General features: G+C 46.4%; 1 pseudogene; it reads right to left on the reverse strand.

Annotated features, from left to right (window-relative positions):
- Positions 1–9,764: 9,764 nt before the first annotated feature.
- LOC135455565 (uncharacterized) lies at positions 9,765–10,741 on the reverse strand (annotated as a pseudogene).
- Positions 10,742–13,374: the final 2,633 nt, after the last annotated feature.

Consider the following 13,374-nt stretch of genomic DNA (forward strand, 5'->3'; position numbering starts at 1 on the left):
AGTTTATCCAAGCACAGAGTCTCTGCATTTGCAGACCTTTGGAGAGATTACTTTTATCTTCTTTCCACTATTAAATATAGCTCAGCTCTGCTGTGCTTTCCCACGAATAAAATTTGCTGGTGATTACTTCTAGGAATCATCCATGGAGGGTTTTTAAGGGGCTGTTTTTCAGGAGAGTTTTCAAGGAGCTGTTCAGCTGTGTGTTTGTGCTAGATGGGATCAGTGCTGTGTAATCCACAGTGTTCCCTCTGCTCTGGGATTATTTTTTGGCTGCTTTATGTGGGAAGGAACCTTCCCTGCTTCAGCGCTTTGCCTGAGTTTTAAATCTGAAATTGGGGTGGATTTTTTGGAGAGGAGTGTGGAGACTGCAGGGACTCTTCTTCTGTGTATTAATGCTTGTCTAGAATAACTCCCTAGGCTGCAGAAAAGTTTATCTAGTGAGATATTAGGAAGTTCTAAGCTTAATAATGGAGCTCTGTGCATTGTGTTTTAAGGCTCACAAGCAGGTATTGTATTTTAAATAAGCAAGCATTGTTTAACCAAAGGTACCTGTGCTTATAGTGATTAGAACTATTGTCAATGTGCTTTTGCTTTGTGTGATTGGTCAAAAAGCTTATAAAGTGAGTTGTAACATTAAGTTCTTTTTCTGCTCCTGGGATGTGGGCTGGTGGCATCTTCCCATTGTCATGACCATGTAATGAGACTGATGCTGAAAAATAAAACAGTTCAAGGCTGTTCCTCAGCAGTCCCATCCCATTTGTGATTCGTACAGAGCCCCCAGCCAGCAACAGATGCTCAGCTCATGGAAGGGAGCAGCTCCTGAGGGAAGGAATTTCAGCTCATGGAAGGGAGCAGCTCCTGATCCCTGCTGGGGGAAGGAATTTCATCTCATCTCCTCCCAGGCAAACCCACCAAGGGAGGAGGAATCACACACATCCAGTGCCAAACGGTGAATGATGACTCAAGGGATGAAAATCACACTTCTTTATTGCCCAGATTCATCTCCCTGAGCCTGGCAAGCAGCACCAGATGCTCCTCTTCTCAGCTGCTTTATTGGATTCTGGGACACCCTGGTAATTGCTGTGAGTGGGAGATGATTCCCCAGCAGCTGGCATGTGCTCACACTGATCCTGGACACTTGTCAATCCACTTAGGGACAGCGCAGGCTGCTCCCTGTGCTGCCTCAGGCAGCCTGGGAATTCCTATTTTTCTATTATATCATTATAATTCTTATAATTCTAATTCTTATCATTCTTATAATTTGCCTATTATATCATTATAATTCTTATAACTTCTTATGATCCTTAATAATATAATATAATATAATATAATATAATATAATATAATATAATATAATATAATATAATATAATATAATATAATATATATATATAATATATGTATAATATATATATATAATATATATAACCTGAAAAACCTGAAAAATACAAAAAAATATAAAAGGCACCATGCCCATAGCAGTAGAGGCAGCTCAGACCTTCTGTCCTTTTGTTCTCTCTGGCCTCCATGCAAAGACAGATCCGACCTGTGCAGAGCTTTGGCTGTAAATGAGCAGGGAGGGAATCTGCAATCAGTGAATCTGGATGCCAGTGGGGGCTTCACCCCCATTGGGAATCTGAGTTTGGGATTAACAAGATTTTCAGACCTGCTGAAGCTTTGGGTTCTTGGTATTTTTGCCTCTTGGACTGACACATCAAATGTGGGTTGTACATCAGGGGCTGATGTGTCAGGAGCCATAAAGAAATCTTAATTCCCATAGGAATGTGCTCCTCCCATCCATCTGGTGTTAGTTGTGCCCAGGATGGTCAGTGAGGGCCTTGCACCTTGGAGGAGCACTCACTTCTTAATTTACATGCAGGAAAATGGGCACAGAGACCTCCTGTGCTAAACTCCATCAGAAATGCTGAGAAAACCTGGAAAGCCCTGCTCCCATTTCCTGCTGCAAATCCCCCACAACAGACCCTGAAATCCAGGGCTGGCAGCCAAACCCTCTCGAGTCAATGGAAAGATTCCCCTTGACTTTAATGGTCTTTGCATGAGTGCCTAATTCCTTCCTGTTCACAGCCCCTCTTGGCCTCAGCCATGGAAACAACAGCAGCTCTGAAGTGCTGCAGCGAGCTGTAAACCCTTCAGAGCAGCACCATGGCACATTTCCCTGTGCTGCCAGCCACTGGGAATGGGATTTGTTTGACAAAAAGCACAAAAAGCTGATCTGTGTGCTGTGGCTGCCGTGTTTGAATGCAATGAGGGTTTGAACAGAGCAGGCAGTGAGGCTGGAGAGGGGCTGGGAACACAAAAACCCTGTGAGGAACCCCTGAGGGAGCTGGGGTCTGAGCCCACTGTCCCACTGGAGAAAGGGAAAATAAAAATCCAGGCAAGTTTCATTGAATAATGAGTTTATTTACTTTGCCCAGCCACAAAACAAAGCATATTCACCCAGAGGGAAATGAAACAGAGGTGCAACAGAATCATCTGTGCTCCAAAGGAAACCGCCAGCTCCTTGTGGGAGGGGTGTAAAGCTGTTGATGGGAATGATCCTGCCATGGTCCTGTGGCCTCTGTGATTTTGGTTACTCCAGGCTGTGATCAGACCATCCTCATCCCAGTCCAGCTGGCCTCTGGCCCCAGTGGCTGCTGAGCCTCGTGGCTTCAGTTTATGCAGTCCCAGAAATGTCTTTGTGCTGCTTTCTGCAGCCTGGCTGCTCCCTGCAGGGTTCTTGCTTATGAAACTACAGGGCAATTTAAAAATTCAGCTCTTTTTAATACAGAATTGGTGTCTCCTGCTATGAATATTGCAGTGCTGTGTTCTGCTTGGAATGATGCTGCTCCAGCACTCAGCGCTGCTTGTTCATTTTCCTGTCTGATCCTGGCCAGGCCCATCAAATCAAAACCTGCCCTAAAATGCTGCAATTTCTCAGATTACACTTCATGCATGGGGAATGGACACATTTAGATGATGCTGCCAGGATGGCTGCGCTGGGAGAGAAGGTTCTGCGTGAGGAGAGAAGGGTTTGCACTTGGGGAGAAAGATTTGCATGAGGAAAGAAGGTTTTGCTCAGCGTGGAGAAGGTTTTGCTCCATAGAGAAGGTTTTGCACTGTGGGAGAAGGTTTTGCACTATGAGAAAAGGTTTTCCATGAGTAGAGAAAGTTTTGCTCTGTGGAGATGTTTCTGCATGAGAAGAGAAGGTTTTCCTCAGTGTAAAGAAGGTTTTGCTCTATGTGGAGAAGGTTTTGCTCCATGGAAAAAATTTTGCTCTGTGTGGAGAAGGTTTTGCTTCATGGAGAAGGGTTTGATCTGTGTATGGAGAAGGTTTTGCTCCATGGAGAAGGTTTTGCACTATGGGGAGGAGGTTTTGCTAAATGTGAAGAAGGTTTTGCACTATGGGGAAGGTTCTGCACGAGGAATTTGGCACTGTGTGAGCTGTACAGCCCATAGAGACCCCACTGGTGGGTGGTATATATTAATTATATTATATTATATTATATTATATTATATTATATTATATTATATTATATTATATTATATTATATTATATTATATTATATTATATTATATTATATTATATTATATTATATTATATTATATTATATTATATTATATTATATGTATTATATGAAAATTATATACTAAAACTATACTAAAGAAAGAGAAAGGAGGCATCAGAAGGCTACACAAGAATGAATAATAAAAAACCTGTGAGTGACCACAGAGTCTGACACAGCTGGTCTGGGATTGGTCATTAATTAAAAACAATTCACATGGAATCAATCAAAGATGCACCTGTTGGGGAGCAACCTCCAGCCCACATTCCAAGCAATCAGATAATTATTGTTTGCATTTCTTTTCTGAGGCTACTCAGCTTCTCAGCAGAACAATCCTGGCCGAGGGATTTTTCAGAAAATACCATGGTGGCATGCTGGCAATGTGATTTATGGGGCTGGGAGGGTGTCTGTCACTTGCAGTGGCAGATGCCTCGTGGATTGTGACATCTGAGCAGGGTGAGAGGGGTTTCAGTGCAGGGAGCAGCCTCTGTCTGCCAGGGGGGCGCCGGGCTGGGCTGGCTCCTGGTGGGAGGGAATTTTCTAAATCAGATTTTTATGAGGTGTCTAATTGAGTCATCATCCCTGCCCCCCCTGCATGCACAAACATTTGCTCTGCCCTGAAATGTGAGATGAGCAAGGCTGGTGAGAAATGTCTGCGTGCAGCAGGGGAGCAGAGGAGGGCGAGGAAAGACAGAATTCCTCCCTTGCCAGCCTTTAGAGCAAGATTGTAAAAAATGCCATAGAAAAAAATAACAACAACAGAAAGAGCTTGTGGTTTCCTAAGTCAGTTTGCATTTCTGGAAGTTGATGACCCCCTGGATTACTGTTGTTTTTTTTAGATCTCTTTCAATTATTTTTTTTAGGATGGTTTGTCTGCAGCGTGGCTGTGTGTGGGTAGAGAGCTGGAAATACGCAGAGGGAAAAAAAGAGCTAAAAATGGGCAGGAAAAGGAGGACTGCGTATGCTTTCTTCTCCTTATATATTTAAAAAAAGATTAAAAAAGAGCTTGAAGCTGTTAAAGATTTGGGTTTGTAGGGGTGGAGCACAGGCAGATGAAGCTGATCCTGAACACCATGAATAATACAGGATTTTTTTGCCTCCCTGCTCGACTGCAGGAGAGCTGTGTCTCAGTCAGAGAAAAACCTCTCCAAAGTTGTGATTTACATCCCTTGGAAGCTGCAGAGAGCACAGGGGATGCAGCCAAGCCATCCCAGGGAGCTGGATGCTGTCTGTGCTGGACCTGCAGGAAATTGGTTCCTTTTTTTGCCCAGCTTTTGGTGTCACATCTCATTTGGGCGTTTTTGCTCTGAAAACAGTCTGGCCCTCCAGAAATATTTCTGTTTTCTTGTGCATGTGCTGAGCTGAGCCCTGCTGGTCTCCTTGGGACGTGGCTGCTTTGCAGGAGCTCCAAAAAAAAGGGAATTTCTGTCCCTGAGTGGAACAAAGTGGGACCTGAGTGCCAAGGGCTGCTCCAGAGCACGTCCTGCCCACTCTGCTGCTCTGGATTTTTATTGTTTGCACTGCCAGAGGGTCCAGAAGGGACCTGTGGAGGGAAATTAAATCAAAAACCCACTTGTTGCATCCTTGTCTGGAGGTGATAAATGCAACTTCCCACGCTGCAGGGTGTGAGTGGCTCTGTGCTGGCAGGGGCTGGCTTGGGCCAATCCAATGCCCATTAAATTTTAATTTTTTCTCCACCCTGAAACTCTGGAGACATGCCAAGAAAGCTTTTCTATTTTTTTGGTTTAGTTTTTCTCTTTTTTTTGTTTTGTTTTGTTTCTTGTTGTTTTATATTTTCCCAGTTACCAGCCAGACTATCCACCTGGTTCATTCTGCGCCCATTGCTCCTTTCCAGCACTAAAAGGTTTTATTTTATTCATTTATTATTTTATTTGGAAACTTCAGCTTTGCTCTCTCCCATTGTTCCCCTCAGCTGGAAGCTTCCCTTTAAAACATTAATATCCCTATTTTTTTTTTTTTTTAATCCCAGCAGGTTAATTAATACTTGATTCATCACCTTGAAAGCTGATGGATGTTTATCCAGATCCTGGAGGCAATGAATGCCTGCTATAAATAAATCCCCCATCACTGCCAGCCCATATTTATTGATTCTCCTTCTCTTCTTGGTTCTAAAGGAGTTAATCCCAAACTTCTCCCAGGCTTAGTTTGGGGTTGGCCTGGCTCCTGCTTGAGCTTTGCTGTGCAAACATGGTGATTTTAATGAGGGAAAAAAAGCAGATTTGTGCAGAGAGACCCAGACAGCTCAGCAGGATCTCTCCAGCCTGGGTCAGCAAAAGCCACTGCAGTTTGTGAGTGTTTTTATGGGCTGGGAGGGCTCTGGATCTCTCAGAAATATTATTTAGTTTTGGCTTTTGGAGAGCCTTTTCCAAGCTCTCATCTGCTTCAAATAAATGGTGTTTATCGTCTTTGTCTCCAGCCATTGTCATCGGTGACCTTAATTAGGTCAGATTGAAAATAATGTTGAGTTTGTCACTCATGCAGAATTTGAAACATCATTATTTGCTTCTGCTGTTAACTCACACATTCCTCCTGGGTGCTGCTCTGTCCCCATGAGCAGAATTTGGGGTTTCTTCATAAGTGAGGCCAATTTTGGGGTGCAGAATTTGGGTTTTCCCCATAAATGAGGCCAATTTTGGGGCGTAGAATTTGGGGTTTTTCCCCATAAGTGAGGCCATTTTTGGGGTTCAGAATTTGGGTTTTTTTCCCCATAAGTGAGGCCATTTTTGGGGTTCAGAATTTGGGGGTTTTCCCCATAAGTGAGGTCAATTTTGGAGTCAGAATTTGGGGGCTACCCATAAGTGAGGCAAATTTTAAAGTTCAGAATTTGGGTGTTCCCCATAAGTGAGGCCATTTCTGGGGCTCAGAATTTGGGGTTTCCCCAGAACTTGGGGCTCAGAATTTGGATTTTCCCCATAAGTGAGCCTCTGGACTCCCATGATTGTTTAACAGTCTCAGTTTTTGCACATTTTCCCACCCCTCATGGAAGTGTCAAGCCCAAAGGAGCAGCCAGACATTTTTCATGATTATTTCAAAATCCGTGCTGCTCTGGATGATGAACTTCCTTCTTTTTTTAATTTCTATTTTTTTTTCCCAGGGACACTGCCTCATCCATTTTTAATTCCTGATCTTGGCAGCGCTGGTTGAATTAGAAACAGAACAACTGAGTTTAATGAGAGCAAGATTAATGCAGATGAGCTTGGCTGGGGCTGATCCAGCTGAGGAGAGGGGATTGTCTCTCCTCACCTCCTTTCCTTGGTGGCTGTCACACCCCAGCCCCACTGGAGCAGGGAATATTCCCATCCCAGCTCCTCACCTGCACGAGGGATGCTCATTAACCTGCTTCACTCAGGATATTTTGCTCATTAACCCCTGGCAGGTGCTCTGGACCATCCCCAGCCCTGCAAGGTGAGGAAGGTGAGGATGATGTGCATGGGCACAGGAGGATCCTCCCTCTGGATGGGAAGGAGATTTTGGCTGTTTTGTGAGCTCCAGGGATGGTTGTGATCCACACCTGTTGCCTGTCCCTCTGTGGAGAAATTCTGATTTATTTTTGGGTCATATAAGCAGCAATTAGTGATAATAGAGAGCCCAGGACATCCCTCACTGGGCTGAGCTCTCCCATTCCCCCACCCGAGCTCCAGGACTTGCTTTCCCCCATAAAATTCCATATTTGCAGAGTGAGTGCTTTTATCACCAAGGAAAAATGGGGGAGGCTGAGCTGAGCTAATTCAATTTGATTCTGTGGGCAACTGGCAGCTTTAGATCCCTGTTTTATTTTATTTCTTTATGTGTTTTATTCAGGTGATGCCCTGTCCTTCCCACCAGTGCCCTCAGCATCTCCCCAGCCTGGTGGGACCAATTCTGTGCTGCTGACCTGGCCAGGTGATGTCAAGAGAAATCAGGTTGGTTTTTTTGTTTTTTTCCCATTTTCACTTGTTACAAACCATTGTTGCCTTCCCATCAGCCAGCTCAGGACAGGAGCGCTGCTTTAGCTCCGTGTCACCAAGGAGAAATTAAATATTGTCATTAAAAAATCCCAGCCTTGCATCATCTTCTCAGGCACACAGGAAGAAACCTTTGCAATTAAATTCCCTCTGCTCCAGCAGGAGGGCAGAGGTTCCTCCTTTTTTCCCCCCTTTTCTGTGATGATGATATTCTGGGATTTTAGAGCAGCAGGGGGGGGAAAAAGCCTGTTTGATTTTCCTCATTATGTTAAGCCTGGTTTTACTTTCTGATTGCCAAAGCATGATAAATGGAACACAGATTACCTAGAGATTTTCAAAGATTTGCTTTCAATTTGATTGTTCCTGAGCCTTATTAAGCCTGCAGGTTTTACCTACACTTTGTTCTTCCAGTGGAGTAACATTACCATGTATTAATAGCCTTATTTTTTTTTCCATTTTAAATGAAAACCAGACAGAGGCTTCTCGTGCTTTGCTTTCAAATCCTATTTTAAAAAATATTGATCATGTGTGTGTTGTTTTTCCTTTCCCCCTGACCCTGCTGGCTCTGTAAAGGACATTTCCCAGGGAAATGCTTCCAGTCATGGATCTCTGGGCATTGCTGGGTGCAGTTTTGGGGATTAAGGGATGCATTTCAGAAGGTGCAATGTATAGATGATAAAAAAAAGCGGTTTTCAACAGAAAATTAAGATTTAAAAGCAGGAGCTGTAAAATCAGGGAATACAGAGGAGCTTAGGCAAGGAAAGGTAACCCTTGATGTGCTCAGGTGCATCTTGCAGGAGTCAATGCCATTGGAAGAGTTTGTCCTCCATGATTTTAGGAGAAACAGCCCCAAACCCATGGCTTTAGGAGAAATGGCACAGCCTGAGTGACTTGTTTACAAGGGAATGTTTTCTTTTTAAGAACAGGGATTGTTTTTGCAGCAGCTCCAGCCCTGCCTCATAAACCAAATATTGCCCAAGCACTCTGAGGCTCAGGATGACGTGGTTGTTGCTGGAATGGCAGTGCTGAATATCCAAAATGTGTTTCTTGGTGGAGCCTGGGGGTTTTTGTGCTCTGTGTCCCCAGATGTGACCCAGAGGAGTGATGGGTCCTTGTGGCTGAGCCAGGGGATGTGGCTGGACCTGGGGCTGAGCTGGGGGAGGATTTGGGTTTATTTTAACACAATAACACAATAACTCAAGGCCAGCTCTCACCATCCTGCAGCAGGGGAGCATCCCCTCCATTTCTCAGCGTTTCCAGTGTGACAGGGGCTGCACTTTGCTGCTGGTTCTGGTTTTACCTCAGCATTTCCTCTGCCCCCCTTCCCAACAGCATCCAGCACCTGCACTTCTGAGAGAATCCAGAGAGTTTTCCCCCAGGAACATCCTGTCACTATCACCACTCCATGCAGGATGCCAGATTTGATGAAAATGCTGTGATCTCTTCTGACAAATCCTCTGTTCCTAAGTAGATAATAACCAGAAAATCTTGCTAAATAAATCCTGCTTTCGGATCTGTGCCCACACTTTGTCATTCTTTCCTTACCAATTAACTGCTCCCTCTTGCCCTGAGCTGGGAGCATCCTCCAGGGGGAAAGGAGACACAGATTTATGGAGCTTGGTGTGGGGCTGGGAGGAGAGTTATGGCTGCAAAAAATGAGAGTCTGATTTGGTAGCACTGAGGCAGGACTGACCAGAACCTCTCTCCTCAGCTGGACAGGGATTAAAGTTTGCAGATAGCCACAATCCCAACTGCAGCAGGAAGGGCTGGGATACTTCCCATGATACAGAATCAAAGAATGGCTTGGGTTTGGATAAAAATCCCTTAATTCCAACCCCCCTGGGCATGGGCATAACGGGATTTCAGGGAAGCTGGCACTGGAGGAGAGACAGGAATATATTGAAATATTATCCATTCATTTTCCTTTTTTCCTTTCAGTATCAAGTGGATATATTTGATATTGATTTCCCTTTGGGCAAAGGGAATTACAGGACCTGTCTGCCCCCAAAACTCTGCTGCATCAATGAGGTAAGAGCTCCACCAGGGACAGGTTGAGAAGGGAACATCCCTGCTGCTGCTGTGGCTGCTGCACCCCCGTGGCCACCAGCCTCATCCCAGCACCTGTGGGGCAGCTGCTCCACCTCCTCCTTCCCAAAGCCCTCCAGTGGTGGTGCTGAGCTGCAGGAAAGGCCTGGGAATAAAAGTTGGGTTTGGGAATAAAAGTTGGGTTTGGGAATTAAAGTTGAGCTGGCTCAGCTGGGCAACAAAACCAGAAAATCCTGGTGATGCAGATCTGCAAGGGGCTGGGGTTTGGGCAGGGATGGAGGGATTTGGCGATGGAGGGATGTGAGGACAGAGATGGCAGGGATGTGGGGATGCAGGGATAAAGGGATGTGGGGATGCAGGGATTCAGGGTTGCAAGGATTCAAGGATTCAGGGATGACTGGATGCAGGGACACAGAGATGTGGGGATTCAGAGATGCAGGGATTAAGGGATGTGGGGATGCAGGGAATAAGGATTCAGGGATCCAGGGATGTGGAGACGCAGAGATTCAGGGACAGAGGGATGCAGGGATTTGGGGTTGCAGGGATTCAGGGTTGCAAGGATTCATGGATTCAGGCCTGGATGCAGGGATTCAGGGATGTAAGGATTCAGGGACGCCAGGATTCCGGGATTCAGGGATGCAGGGTTGCAAGGATTCAGGAATGCAGGGATTCAGGGCCGCAGGGACACAGGGATTCAGGGATGTGGGGATTCAGGGACGCCAGGATTCGGGGATTCAGGGACACAGGGATCCAGGGACACAGGGATCCAGGGACACCGGGATTCAGGGATGCACCGCCCGCTGCCACCAGGAGGTGGCACAGCCCGAGCGCGGATGTCACACCAGGTCGCGCCCCTCCGGCCGCCGGGACCCCCCAAAAAAGGAGCGGGGTGATTCATCCTTCCAGGAAAGCCAAGGAAAAATCCCGCATGGTTTTTCTGGGAAAGCCTTTGTGCGGAATTGCTTTCGCGTGCAAAACAAAGGGAACAAAAAAAGGGCACAAATTGTTCGGCTTGGAGAGAAAGGCAAAAGGAACCCGGAGCTGTCGGGACACCCTCTGGCCGTGTCCCCCCAGGGCCAGAGGCTCTGCTGGCCCCCATTCCCTGCTCCCACATCCCGGCTGTCGGGAATGGTTTCCCTTTGGCACCAGTGTTCTGCTGGCATCCATCCCCACCTCTGGGCCAACCAGCCCCCTCCATGAAATCGCTGTCATGGTAAGGCATCCCCAGCCAGGTGTGGGAACCCAGGGAATATTTCTGTGTCTGCTCTGGGTGCCCTGACCCACAGGAAAGCACTGACTTTGACCCTCCTCCATGGAGAAAGTTTCCTAAACTCCAGAATAGACTGGAATCCACAAAAGTGTGAAATAGATTATAGAGAGTATTGTAGGTGTGTCACTTAGGTGAGAAATCGAGGTTTTGGGGATTTTTAGCATGCTGTGGATGGGAGCAAGATGGAGGGCACAGGGTCTCATCCTGGGTTTCTTCTTCATGCTTCTTCTTCCTCCTTCCTCATGGGTTTGGGTGGCATTTTCTAATTGGGCAGAAAAGTCCCCATTGCAGCTCTTTGGGATCAGTTATTGGGTTAAAAGGGAAATAATTTAGGTGTCAGTTCTTAATTGGATATTTTAGCTTTAAAAGACCTTGTACCAAGAGATTGTTGGCCATTTTGTGCCTTCTAATGAAAAGCTGCAGAACTCATGGTTGTGAGGCTGTTTTGCTGATAAGAAATAATAAACACTTGAGTCCCAACATGAATTACTGTCTCAAGTGCCTTCAATCCAGACCCAGAGAAACCAAAACTGTTACCACCACAGCCAGGTAATAATTAGCATTGATTCCATGTATCACAGAAGGTTGATCAATAATAATCCTTATTAAGAATCCCATTGCTTTTATAGACAGTTGTGAGACAGCTGGACCTAATTGATCCTCCAATCCAAACACCATCACCATTGGCTAATTAAGAAATCACCCTTTGGTGAACAAATCTCTGCATGTTCACAATACCAGGTGCAGCAGGTTAAGATAAGAATTGTTTCTCATTCTTTTCTCACAGCCTTTCCCAGGACAATGCCTGGCAAGGTTGTGTTTCTCTCTGTGCCCACAGAGCTGCTGCCACACTGGTCCAGATGGCTTCTGGTGTTTTCAAACAGCCAAAATTCATCGTGAAAACACAAATCCCAGCATGAGGGGTGATTCCATCCTCCTGCCCGTGTGATCCACTGGGGTCACAGACACCCAGGGGTGTTCCTGCTCAGCTGATGCACAGCCCATGTCCCCCCTCACCTTCCATAAAACCATCTGCTGTCTGTGCCAGGATGGAGCTGCACAGGAACAAATCCAACATCCCCACTCTGCCTGGAACACGAGTTCATGAACTGCTGCAATCATTCAGGACTGCTCTAATTGAAACATCATGTCTTACACAATCATCCCCTTCTCCATCCCTTCTTCCACTCTTTCTGAAAACATTTCCTGCTTTTCCCAGCTGGACACGCTGTCCTTCCTCCTGCTTTGAAGCAAATATTTTGTTGGGTTTGGCTGCTGCCGCAGCCACACATCCTCTTCTGCCTGATATTTGAGCCATCTGCTGCTAAAGAGAATATTTGGGGCTGGAAGTCTCCAAAGGGGTTTGGGGTGCTGAGATGAATCAGGAAGGAGCAGAGCAGGAGGAAAATCTTTCTCAGCTCCACCTGCAGAGTGATTCAAACTGAAATGCTTTAAAAATTAAAAGCTGAGAGGTGCTTTTCCAGCAGTCTGGTACTGCCAGGCTGAGGAGCTGATCCACCCTGCTCCCCTCCACACATGGACACAGAATCCAACCCCCATTTCCTATTTTGTCTCAAGTAGATGGAAAAAGAGAATTTGCCTCTGAGCTGTGGAGGTTGCCAGCATCTGCCTTGCCTCAATTCTGCTGCTTGGAGTGATGCCTCAGGTTCAGCTTTTCTATTTTTCAGATTCTGTTCTGCTTTAGTATGTAAGTCTATGCTTCATATTAGGGGATGCTGAGCTCTGTGCACAGAGCAGGGAGACAAAACAATTCCTGCTCCAGCTGGGCACCAAGGACAAATGATCCAAATCTCAGCCCAGGAGCACAAACACCGTGGGCTGGAGAGAGAAAAACAAGCAGGGTGGGACTGGATGGGCTAAAGCTGGAATGGGACAATGAACTGCAAGGTGCAAATGGAGCAGAACTGATCCCAGGGACAGAGCCCGTGCCCGGCCGTGCATTTTGGGATCATTTTGGGACCATTTTGGTTCATCTTGGGAGCAGCCCTGGCTGGGCTCTTGTGCTGCCCAAGGTGGATCCATGGAGGAGATGCTTTGAATAAATCCCTGCTTTATTCTGTAACTCTGCCCAGCCTCTGCTCCAGCTCAGCCTGCTCAAGGCATCAGGGGAACATCTGGCTCTGCTCTGGGACAGGAGCTGTGCTGAAGGGGCTGGAGGTGCCCAGAGCAGGTGACACCCCCTGTTCATGGTGCCTTTCCTCCCAGGACACACAAAAGGAGTTTCTCCTTGGTGTCACTCCTGTCTCCTGTTGTTTTAGCATTTGTTTCCCCCTGGGTTTTTTGGAACAAAGTGTGTTTTTTGTCCAGCTGAGCTCCAAGCTCTGGAGGTGCCTGCAGGGAGATACAGGGGGGACAGGGTGAGTTTTTCTCACCTGGCCCTGAAGGTTTGGGCTGCTCCTCGCTGTCACTGCAGGGGGACAATTTGGGATTGGTGCCTGGGGATCAGCACTGATGGCAGCTGCTGAATGGCCCTTTGTGTGCTTTATCCTTTTGCTGGATAAAAGGGGGC

Source organism: Zonotrichia leucophrys, chromosome 18, assembly GCF_028769735.1.
Source record: "Zonotrichia leucophrys gambelii isolate GWCS_2022_RI chromosome 18, RI_Zleu_2.0, whole genome shotgun sequence".
NCBI classification, from domain to species: Eukaryota; Metazoa; Chordata; class Aves; order Passeriformes; family Passerellidae; genus Zonotrichia; species Zonotrichia leucophrys.